Source organism: Olea europaea, chromosome 20 (assembly GCF_002742605.1).
Source record: "Olea europaea var. sylvestris chromosome 20, O_europaea_v1, whole genome shotgun sequence".
In the NCBI taxonomy this organism is placed as follows: Eukaryota; Viridiplantae; Streptophyta; class Magnoliopsida; order Lamiales; family Oleaceae; genus Olea; species Olea europaea.
Window position 1 is genome coordinate 15,585,762 of NC_036256.1, and position 12,885 is coordinate 15,598,646.

Sequence of the window (12,885 nt, forward strand, 5' to 3'; positions counted from 1 at the left end):
TTATATAGCGATCAAGCAGCTTTTAAGTGGTTGATCACGAAGAGATCATCCAGGGAGTATAAAAGAAAGAAAAGACATAGAGCAAAGGACCCGGAATCAAACACTCTCAAACAGAGAATATGTAACTTTAAATTTCTTAGTTTAGATTTAAACACTTCTTTTCAGTAACTCGTGTGATTGCGCCCCTTGAAGGCATTCTGTTTTTATTTTCCAATTGTAAGTCATCGTCAATAAAAACACCTCTTTTTGGAACTTTGTCTCAAGAGGTTTGTCCCTTATACAATCGTCTGATCCCTTTTAATTGTTAGCGACTAACCCGCGCGAAACAATTTGGCACGCCCAGTGGAACAGTGGTGTTTGGTGTTGAAGATACAAAAGGTGAAACAATATGCCTCATAGATCCGATAAGGAAGCAGTAAGTCAGGGAGGAGTCCAGTCTGTGATCGAGCGATATGAGGAGCAGCATAGCTCTCCACGAATAGATGGACAGAATCAGAGCAGTAATAGTCGTTACGAATCAATGACAGAGTCGAGTCCTCGAACTATGCGTGCACTACTTGGAGAACTCACACAAGATGTCGTTGAACAGGTAAATCTTCTAAACATTCATAATATGGAAAGATTTACCCAGAATGGGAATGCACATTATGACAACTTGGCCAAACAACTGAATACTTTAAACGAAATAATGAATAAGTTAGTAGGCCAAATTTGTCAACCAGTTAAGCCTCTTGCAAACCACTTTCAAATTAGGACAATTGTGGGACATAATCCCCCAGTCCTAAATCCAAGTCAAGGGGTAGAACCACCTTTCGTTCCCTCTACTTCAAACTAAGGGGATGGTGTAAGGCCAAATCAAAATAATGGTAGTGGTACGCCTAACTTGGGGGGTAATCCAAATGTAAGAGATAATGTCCTAAATAATGGGCAGAATACCCCACGTGTTAATGAGAGAATAAATGTTCAGGCTAATGGTAACAATGACCCAAATCATGGTCACTTTGTTGCCAATCAAGGACCAAACATCAGGCCTCAAACAAATCAACCGGTTAACCAACCTGTAGGAATTCCATATGACCCCAACGTCATGATGAGGAATCAAATTATGGAAATCGTACAGGATCAGATGGCTTTTAGGGTACGTCCTATCATTAGGCCGACTTACACAAAGTCATATCCTGATTGGGTAGACCAAGCATATCCATGGCCTAGAGGGTATAAAGTGCCAGAATTCTCACTGTTCACCGGTTTAGGAGAGGTGTCTACTCTAGAACACATAGGGCGATTCACACTGCAAAGTGGAGACGTAACTGATTACCATAAAATGAGGCTTTTCTCTAGTTCATTAACAGGAGTAGCTTTCTCCTGGTTCATCAATTTGCCAGCGAACTCTGTTCAAACACGGCAACAATTGGAACAATTATTCCATGCTCAGTTTTATAAGACTAAGTCTGAGTTACTTTGGCCGATTTGGCGAACCTACGTCAAATGCCAAACGAATGGGCAGAAGGTTTCCTCCAAAGGTTCAGAACAGCAAAAAGTAAATGTTTTGTACCTCTACCCGAAAAAGAGTTTGTCAAAATTGCTCAAGGTTGTTTGAGCTTTGATTTGAAAAACAAATTCCAAGACAAGGAATTTCTTGACCTTTTCCAATTGAGCGCGAACGTGAGCAGGTATGAACGATTGATAAGAGAAGAAGAGCAGATAAACAATTCTAGCAAGGGGACTTATTATAGAGACCCAAATTTTGATGTTCATATCATCAATAACGAGTCATACGATCAGATCGAAATATGTTTGGCCGAATTATTCAAAGGAGACATGTATACTTGTCCTATAATGGCTAAGCCTAGACCATTGGGCAAGGATGAGCCCATGAAAGATGAAAACATAAAAGTTAGAACGTTCTCGTTCGATGTAACCAAAGCTGACGTTATATTTGATAAATTATATAAGGATAAGCAGATAAAATTGAGCGATAAGCATAAATTGCCAAATCCTGAACAAATTAAGGGTAAAAAATATTGTAAGTGGCATAATGCATGGTCATATTTGACTAACAATTGCTTGGTTTTTCACCATGTGTTACAGGATGCCATTGAATTAGGACGAATTACGTTCGATGATAAAAAGAAGATGGCAGTGGATGAAAATCCTTTTCCACAGCCACTTGGAGTGAATATGGTGACGTCTGGTTTCAAAAACAAGTTGTCAAAATTCAAACTGGTTATAGATGATGGAAAAGAAAACCCTGGACCACATCCCAGCGTCTTTGAGCGTATTAAAGGGAAGGAGCTAAAAAAGGATGAAGATGTCTTGTGTGCAAGATGTAAAAGAGAAGTGAGCAGGAATATGGAGAAACCAAGGATATGGCAGCATCCCCATCGCCCTACTTTCTTCCCAAACGCTCAGCCTGGTAGAGGGCGAGGTACATCATTCTATAAGGGACCGCCTTTTGAGAGGCAATTCAGGCCAGTAAATAATGAGAGAACATTCAGGCCGCAGCCTCGCCAACCAAATGTATGACATTCATTCCAGTATAATGTAGGAAAGGCGATACCCTTCAACGAGATGACTAGAACCCAATAGAGGCGTTTCCAACGAAATTATGGACGAATGAGGAGGCAACAATAGGGAGTGCCACGTCCTAAGGCGCCTAAACTACTCGAGGTAGCCAATCAAAATATTCTCAAAGACAGTAAAGAGACTGGTACAGATGAATCAATGAAGAGTTGCTAGAAACTTCTTCTAAGAGATCAAAGTTTGAGCGAAACAGAAGGAATGGAGAAGATCCAGATCAGCCCCTTACTATTCTGTTCGGTACGTTACCTCCTGTCGTGGCTAATAACTATTTACTAGCCAATGAGTTCTAGAATAAAGAGAAAGAAGAAGAAGAAGAAAGAGAGGATAATGAAGGAGAAGCATGCGTGCTAGAATATGAAGAATGCCAGACTTCTAGAGAGGTCTATAATGGTGAGGAAGATGATGGTATGACAGACATTGAAGAGGAAATCGACCTGGAAGCAGAAAAAAGAAGGAGAGGAGTATCCTACAATACTCTGTTGAAGCAACTCTATCGAGAGGGATTTCGTGAAGTAGATTTATTAGAAGAACCATCTGGGGGTTCTTTCGATTTTTACGTGTTGTACGGGACGCCCAAAAGGAAGAAGAAGAGAGTGTCTCGCTCTGAAAAGTATGGATCACCTCCAAGAATAATGCCTCCTCCCACAGGTTGGGTAACTGATGATGAAGCATCAGAAAACAGTAAAAAAGAAATTCAGGAGACAGAGGCTCAGTGCGATATGCTGCACGTTGACTTATCACAAAAAGATAACTCGACAGAGGACAAGCAAGAAGTAGAAATAGAGGCTGCCGAAAAGGTTATTTTTAAGCGGCCAGCCATGAAATTGACTAAACACTTGAGGCTGTTGTATGTTAAAGCTCTAGTTAACGGCATACCTGTGGCAAAGGTGCTTGTCGATAATGGAGCAACTATAAACACCATTCCATCTAGGATGATGAGGAAATTTGCAAAAACAGAAGGGGATGTGATTCCAACAGAAGTCATCCTTACAAGTTTCAATGGAGGAGCAACTGCAGCTAAGGGAGTTATGCCATTGGACATAACTATAGGTACAACCCCTAGGACCACAGTCTTTTTTGTAATAGATGGTCCTACTAGTTACAATGTGTTACTAGGAAGAGATTGGATACACGGAAGTCGCTGTATACCCTCATCGCTCTATCAATGCCTAATTTTTTGAAATAACAAGGGTGAAGTAGAGGTGGTGTAGGCCGATCATAGGCCTTTTGTCGCAGAAGCAAACTCAATGGAAATGTTCATGTACAAAGGAAACTATGGACCTGTCAGGGTAGTCCAAGATGGGGAAGAAACTCAGATTGTCGCGCAGAGTGAAGAGCCATTTTTAGCGGATGCACTCACTGAAATGTTCAGTCAGATGAGGCCAAATATAGTGGCCCTAGAAGAGCCAGTAATTGGCAAAAGAATAATCAATGAGTCTTGAATGAGTTCTAAACAACAAAAGCAAATGACCGATATTCAGGCCTTCAAAGCCAAATTAATGGCTTTCAATAAAGAATGCAAGGACAAGATGAAAGAAGAGGCAGCTCTAAAAGCGTTCAACGACAAATTAGCAGTATTCGAATTGGAACAAAGTATTGACCGAGAAGTCAACAAAGTAGATTGTTTAGAAGAAGAAGTGTTTACAAGGGAGCTGGACGATAAAGTAATGCAGATCATCAAGTCTGGATACGCTCAAGCACAAGACCCTCTGATTAAAGTAAATATTGGCAATGAAGGAGAAGATCGTCCAACATTCATCAGCCAAATGCTCGATCAAGAGGTTAGTGATAAATTAATCGCTTTGTTAAAGGAGTATAAAGATTGTTTTGTTTGGGAATATGAACAAATGTCTGGTTTAGATAGAGACTTGGTGGAACATAGATTACCAACTAAGCCTAATTTTAAATCTCATAGGCAACCTCCCAGATTTTTTGCTCCTAATGTACTCCCTGAAATTAAGAAAGAGATAGAGCGATTATTAAAAGCAGGCTTTATTAGAACAGTCAGGTATGTCGAATGGTTGTCCAATATCGTGCCAGTACTAAAAAAGAATGGTAAACTAAGGGTGTGCATAGACTTTATGAATTTAAACATAGCCATACCCAAAGATGAGTATCCAATGCCCACGGTAGATTCTTTAGTAGACTCAACTGCCGGACACGTCATGTATTCTTTCATGGATGGGTATTCAGGATACAATCAAATTTATATAGCTGAGGAAGACATACACAAAACTGCCTTTAGATGCCCTGGGTCTCTAAGATGTTTTGAATGGGTAGTCATGCCTTTCGGCCTGAAAAATATAGGAGCAACTTATCAAAGGGCAATGAATTTAATTTTTCATGATATGATAGACAAGTTTGTTGAGGTGTATGTAGATGATATAGTGGTCAAATCCATTAAAGAAGAGGACCATTTCGAACAATTAAGATGTTCATTTGAGCGAATGAAGCAATATAAGCTAAAGTTGAATCCCTTGAAATGTGCATTTGGTGTTAATGCAGGGAACTTTCTTGGTTTCTTGGTACACAAAAGAGGGATTGAACTTGATAAAAATAAAACGAAGGCCATTCTAGAGGCCAAACCACATAGCAACAAAAAAGAATTGCAAAGATTTCTAGGCCAAGTAAACTTTTTAAGACGCTTTATTTCTAACTATACAGGGCGAACTAAAGTCTTTTCGCCACTTTTAAAGCTGAAAAATCAGGACGAATTCATCTGGAAAGAAGAACATCAAAAGGCTTTTGAAAGCCTGAAAACATATTTATTAAGTCCACCAGTGTTGGTGTCACCAATCCAATGACGGCCAATGAAAGTATATGTATTGGCTGAAAAAGAATCAATAGGTGGAATGGTCGCCCAAGAAGACCAATTTGGTGAAGAGAGGGCGATTTACTACTTGAGTAGACGGTTAACAAAATGTGGATGTAATTACTCTGCTATCGAAAAATTATGTCTTGTATTGTATTTCACATGAACAAAATTAAGGGCTTATTTACGGCCCGTAACCTTTTATTTGATTTCTCGAGAAAATTTGATTAAGTATAAGTTTTCTCGTCCTATTTTACACCAAAGAGTAGGCCTTTGGACGTTAGCTTTATCAGAATTCGAAATACAATACATACCCCAAAAGGCAGTCAAAAATTAGGTTTTGACTAATTTTCTAGCCGATCATTCATGCCTTGAGATGCCTGAAGAAATTGAATTAGAAATCAATTCGTTCGAACTAAAATCTTGGGTGTTGTATTTCGATGGGTCAAAATCCTCTAAAGGCACGGAGGAGAAGTAGCATTGATAAATCTTTTAGGGATTTGCTACAAGTTCGCATTCACTTTGGATAGGATGTACACCAACAATCAGGCCAAATATGAAGCCTTAATCGTGGGCCTAGAACTAACGATAGATATGGGGGTAAAAAATGTAATCATTAGAGGCGATTCTCAATTGGTAATTCACCAACTGATTGGTGATTTTAAATGCCAAAGTGATTTCATCATGAGTCAAAATGAAATCGCCCAAGAGTTATTAGAAGAATTCGACCATGTAGAACTTCAATGCATTAATAGGATATACAATGACGTGGCAAATGAGTTGGCCCAGATGGCCTCAGGGTACTCAAAGGTTTTAAATTGGAAGTCTACTTGTGAGTATGGAATAATATCGCCCGTGATCTAAAGAAGGGCGAGAAGGATTAAATTTCATTGCATACAAGATGGAGATGCAATGGATTGAAGAGCAGAGATTAAGGAGTTCCTTAAAGAACCTAATAAAAGAGATAGTAGAAAAATGAAGTTGCGTTTGTTAAACAATGCACTGATAGATGAAGAGTTGTTTAAGAAACGCTCTGATGGTATACTGCTAAAATATGTAAATTTGCAAGAAGCCAGGATGATCATGATTGAAGTGCACGAAGGAATATGTGGAGCTCATCAAGCTGGCCAAAAGATGAGATGGTTAATTATTAGGAATGGATATTTTTGGCCAAAAATGGGAGAATCATGCGTTCAGTATGCAAAGAGTTGTCTAGCATGCCAAAAGCATGGTCCAATACAAATAGCGTCAGCACGAGAGATGGCACCTATTATCAAACCTTGGCCATTTAAGGGTTGGGCAATAGACCTGATAGGGAAGATTTATCCCCCATCGTCCAAGCAACATACCTTTGTTATAGTTGTAACCGATTATTTCACTAAGTGGGTAGAGGCGATACCTCTAAAGGAGATCACCCAGAAGAATGTCATAGAATTTATCCATGATCACATCATTTATAGATTTGGAATTCCACAAACTTTGATGGTAGATCACGGAACATCTTTGAATGGGGATCAAGTGAATAAATTCTTGAGCGAGTTTGGAGTTAAATTAGTGAACTCCACACCATATTACGCTCAATCCAACGGACAAGCAGAATCTTCTAATAAGATTCTAAAAAATATTATAAGGAAAATGATAGATGAAAATGCTAGAAATTGGCACGAATGTTTAAACAAGGCCTTATGGGCTTATAGGACGTCGCATCGGTCAAGTACAAAAATTACTCATTTCCAACTTACTTATGGGCAAGAGGCCATTTTGCCTATGGAAATCAACGTGCAATCGATCAGAGTGTGTTTGCAATATAAGTTAAGTGGTGATGAGTATACCGAATCACTAGTTCAAAATTTATTGGAGTTGGACGAATTAAAGTTAGACGTCCTAGATAGATTGTAAGTTCAAAAATGATGAATGGCTAAATTTTATAATAAAAAAGTTATAGTCAAGTCGTTCAGCTTGGGCGAATTGGTTTGGAAAATAGTACTTCATTTGGATAGCAAGGATCCAAAGTACGGCAAATGGTCGCCCAATTGGGAAGGACCATATAAAGTGAGTAATGTATTGCCTAATGGAGTCTATCATTTGGAAGATTTAGATGGCACCAAGCACATGAGGTTCATTAATGACAAATATTTGAAAAAGTATGTTCATTCCTTATGGGAAGGTGAAAAAATAAAAGCATAATCAAATCGCATTGAACGATCGCAGAGTAAAAAGGGCCAGAGCGAAATACGTTCAAATAAATTCATTTATTATCAAATGTTCATTACAAAGCTGCGAAATACAAGATGCTAAATACTCTATAAACTACAATTAAGAGCAAACTAATCTCCCGGTCGATTGCCAAGTAAGAGGGTGTACTGACCTTGATCGCCATCCTGATCGCACTGCTACAAAGGCAAGCAGAGAAGCCGAGAAGCACTCTCAGAAAGCAGAAAGGAAGATGAAGCGTCCTCACATCGCCTTCCTAAATGCATCGCTGCAATGACTGGCAAGGAGGCTGAGAAGCACTCTCAGCAAGCAAGTGGCTTGCAGGCGTCCTAAAAAATTGTCTTCCATCATCGAACTCCTTGTAAGGAACATGGAGACGATGGGAAGAACTTCGCTGGCCAAAAAATATTTCTTATATCTCTCATACCAAAAGTGATATCAAGAAAGATGGCAAAATGGACGGATCAGATGATCCATTTTCGTGGAAAACGAAAGTTTTGGATTAATTGTAAAAATGGCAAACAATGGCAGCAAATTGGTTTTTTGAAGAAGGAAATGGAAATGAAGGTAAAAAGACAGAATATGAAGTGCATTTATAGGAGGGTGAAGGTGAAAAGACAGAATATGAGCAGCCACATTCGTGCCTAGTAAATGGGATTAAGTGGCCCAAAGTCTTAAAAAAAGGGGGGGTGGGGAGGGGGGTAGAAATATCAAGAGAAAATGTGCAAAAATTTTAGCATAAAGCAGTTAAATACCTGAATGATTGATGATTAAAAGACAAATGTCAATAAATACACAAGAGGCTAAAATAGTTATTCATTAACAATGATGGCTGCTGTTATGATCAAAATAAGCAATGGATATCGGTACAAGATTACAAAGGGAAAGTCAATACAAAATTACAAAAAGAAAAAGTTAAGGCATTATATGTCTTAATTACAATTCGCCCCATACAAAACGAATTCTTTCCCTAAGTCTCCCCCAGTCCTCGCTCTGCCGAGAAGAAGTGATATTCAATTCAGCCACAACATCATCATCAACTTCCAGCTTCTTGTACTGCTCGACCAAAGACTTAGTTCGCTCAATTTCTTGGAAGGCATTACGCTTTTTAGCAGCCATTCTCACCTTGCAGTCGTCCATCTTGGCTTGAAGCTCCTTCATCTGTATAGCCAAACTAGTCATCAAAGAGTCTTCAATCATGACTTTGGAAGAGATTTCTTTCAACTCGTCCTCAGCTTTGTTGATCTCCAGAAGCAAGGACTCCTTTTTTCAGATACAGCGCGAAGATATTGAGTACTTTTGGCCTTCAGTTCAACATTTTTGGCCAGCAAGGAGAGGACCTCGGAATGGACAACTTTCAACGTCGCTTTAAAATCAGCAGAAAGATTAAGCGACGGAAGTGTCAGTGCTTGCTCCAATTTTGCATTCAAATGCTCAAGTTTCTCTTTATGCTTGGCAGCACTAGCCTTATCGGTGTCCATATCCATGGAGGACACATACTCAAATATCGACTGCTTGAGGAACTTCATATCTTCCTCTGAAGAAGCAGAAGGACAACTGGCTGAAGCAGGGCGAGATGTCTTTACTTGCCCCCAGGAAGTGAACAAATCTTGGATGGAACGCACAATTTTATCAGCATCCTACAAAGAAAGTTGCCAATATTGAAGGTTTCCATTACACTAAACAAAGTGGAGGTAAAGGTGAAGCAAAGATTACCTCATCAGCAATTTTGGAAAGTGGCATATCCCCAGCCAAATCTGCCACCTGTGGCTCCACCATTCGTGGGGACTTCCCCTTGTCTAAACGAGAAGACCTTGTCGCAACGGGCAGACTCATGGGAGTATCTGCAGAACTCAAAAAAGAAACAAATCAAAAACCAATAGCACAAGCAAAGGTAAAGTATCAAAAAATGAATTACTTTCTGCTTCGACGTTTGGGGGGTCAACGCCCTGGGAAGAAGGTGGCTCATCCATTGGTTGTGATGAAGATTCTAGGACTGAAGATTTCTCTTTAAGCGCAGTCCCGTCATCAGCTGGTTTGGATGAAGCAACCTCAATAGAGGATGATGAAGCAGGAGCTGCAAACACCAAGCCTTTAAAGGAGAGGCTGAACTTTTCTGAGAAATCCAAATAAACCATTAGCACATAGAAAAGTTTCAAGTATGGAAAGGTATGCTTGTGTGTAAACCAATTTAATTACCTTCCTCCTGACAATGAGAGGGGTGTCACCATCATCATCAGCATCATCCTCCAAAATGGGAGATGCTGAGGCTGTCCGTTTGCGGCTTGGGGCACTTTTAGCTGCAGTGGGCTTGGCAGGAAGAGAAGTCGATGGACGAGCAGACTGTTTAGCACGAGCAGGGGAAGAGAGACTCCTAATGGACAGAGGAGTGACCAAAACAGGAGAGGTGGAAGAAATGTTTGGCTGGTCCAATGAATGGAAAGCACGATTGGCATCAATCGCAAACAATCTGCGCTTCACTGACGGCCAGAGTTGTTCAAAAAGGGGATGGATGACACGACTAGGATTAAAGGGGGCTAATAAAAAGCTGCTCGTCAAAAGAATATTGCGAGCATCTATAGTTTCTGCCTCTACCTTATTAATGGTGTGGAAGCGGTCTATCAAGTTTCTTGAATAGCAAGGGGGAACGGGCCAAGTTTGGCCGAAACCAAGTTGGCGAGCAAAGAATTGGGAAGCGTATATTTCAACCCCAGCTTTGGCATTGTTCCCAGTCAAAATATCATGGAACAACTCCCTCTCGGTAAAAAACTTAATCCAAACGAACAGAGAGGTGCTTGCACTATCCATAGTGGATGGATGTTGCACATAATCCGGAGTCAAAAAGGGAGGAAAAGGAAAGAAGGAAGAGATTGAATCCAAAGTATAAAAGAATGAAAAGATGTCCCTTCTGGACATATTTATAGGAGTTAGGGGATCAATGACTAGCCCATAGCAGCTAGCAGAAGGACTGGAAAAAGATGAAGCACCAAGCGATGGAAAATAAGCTCTCAACCACATTTGAGTGAACCAAAGAGGCCCACTGCCAGTGGGAGATGCACCATTCTTCAATTGGGATTGAAGAGAAGCCATGCCTCTATAGAGGGCAGCTAAAAAGAAAGAACATAAATTCAGAGGCCTACCACGCGCCAATTCGTGCGCTATGGGTAAATAGCTCATGGAGGGCTTTATGCTTGACACACACAAAATGTATTTACAAAGCTAAATCAGAAGAAAGGCCACACACTCAGCATGGGAAGGCTCAGCGCTCGAGTGTTTATGACAGGTTTGCAGGCTTGAATAAGACTCGGTGAGTTTTCTATCAGATTTTGGGGCGACACCAGAAATCAAAATACTAGGGAAAATGGTATCGCCCAAAGGTGGCAGATTTACTAAGGCCCCAACATCCTCTAAGGTAATGGACATGGGGCCAAGAGGGAAAACAAAAGTATTATACTCAGAAAACCAAAAACTTAAAGCGATTGGAAAAAGTGCTGAATCAAAAATAGGGGGTTGAAGAGAGATTTCTAACAAATCAGAGATCCTAGCATTATCAAAAATTGCCTTAGTAGGACCATGGTCCACAAGGCGAGCATGCCCTCTATGGAAAACGATATCAGATTTAGGCCAAGTGCGAATACCTCTTTCGCGAAGTGGCCCCAGCAGCAAAGAGTTTAGAAATGGAGGGCTTTGAGTACAAGGGAATAGCTGACCAATCGCTGCTTGTTCGATGACCTCGACATTGTTGAATGAAGGACCTAGATAGAAGTCTTTGAGTTCGACATTGGCTGGTGCAAGGAAGTTCGGAGTTATATATGGCCGAGTGAGGAGTTTCTGGAAGTTTTCGAAACTGAAGGAGTTACCAGACTGGGATTGTGAAGCAAACATTAGGAACGAAATAGAGTTTGTCGAAGTTTGCTTAAGAAACGTAGCAGAGAAGCAAGAAGATGAACAGTAATATTGCGAGAGAGAAGCGCGAAAAAATGAGGCGTGATTTAGTGGTGCAATGAAATGGCGTGTATTTAGGGGTTATAAGGGTTTGCAAACGTCACACCTTTTCAGGCTACGGAAGAAAACAATGATTGAAATTCTTGAAAATTTCGAATGTTGCTGGGAAACACAAAGTGAATATGGATAAAATTAATAATTGGTATTAATTCTGCCATATTGGGGGGTAATTGTTGACACACAAAAAGTTCAGCCAAAATCGAATAGCCCAAAGGATGAAGCCCAATTGGAGGATCTCCAAATCAGATAGCCCAAAGAACAGCCCAATCAGGCAATTCAGGATAAAGGTCCAAATAGAGAAGCCCATGAACGCGGTAATACTATCGTCCAAACTTGCAAGTCGCCCAAGATTTGAGCGAATGGATTGCCATACAGTTGCCCAGAGCTGTGACCCTGTTCTCGCCCAAACCTTCGAGTCGCCCAGAATCTTAGCAAACATAAGATGTTATGGTTGTCCAAAAATGTGGTTAATGAAGCAGTTATTGAGTAGCCCTATCACGTTCCACGATTCAAGGAATTCAATTGAAGACGGTTGAACGACAAAAAGTAATGACAGCAGTTAAAGAAGGCAGTTCCATGACAAGTTGGCCACTACGAAGAAAGTGGGCAGTTATAGAGCGATCAAGCAGTTTTTAAGCGGTTGATTACAAAGAGATCATCCAAAGAGTGTAAAAGGAAGAAAAGACATAAAGCAAAGGACCCGAAATCAAACACTCTTAGACAGAGAATATGTAACTTTAAATTTCTTAGTTTAGATTTAAACACTTCTTTTCAGTAACTCGTGTGCTTGTGCCCCTTGGAGGCATGTTTTTATTTTCCAATTGTAAAGTCATCGCCAATAAAAACACCCCTTTTTGGGACTTTGTCTCAAGAGGTTTGTCCCTTACACAATCGTCTGATCCCTTTTTAATTGTTAGCGACTAACCCACGCAAAACAATAACAAAGAATTTTCTATCATTAGATATATATCAATGTCGAATGAACAAAAATTGCAAATAGCAGACTCAAGTAGGGAACAGAGACATGGACTAAAGAATGAAGTATCATCTTGAGTGAGCGTTTGATTTTCAATGCAAAGTATATGCAAGTGCAAAACAAATCTGTAACGACCCAAGCCTTTATTTCGAACAATTTTGTTATACCAAAATTTTCAATCTTTTTTTTTTTTTGTCAAACAAATTGATGAAGGGTATTTGTGTTATATATTTTTTAATACAATAAATTATTATTATCATTATCATTGTTATTGTGATTAGATCCTTGTCTAGGT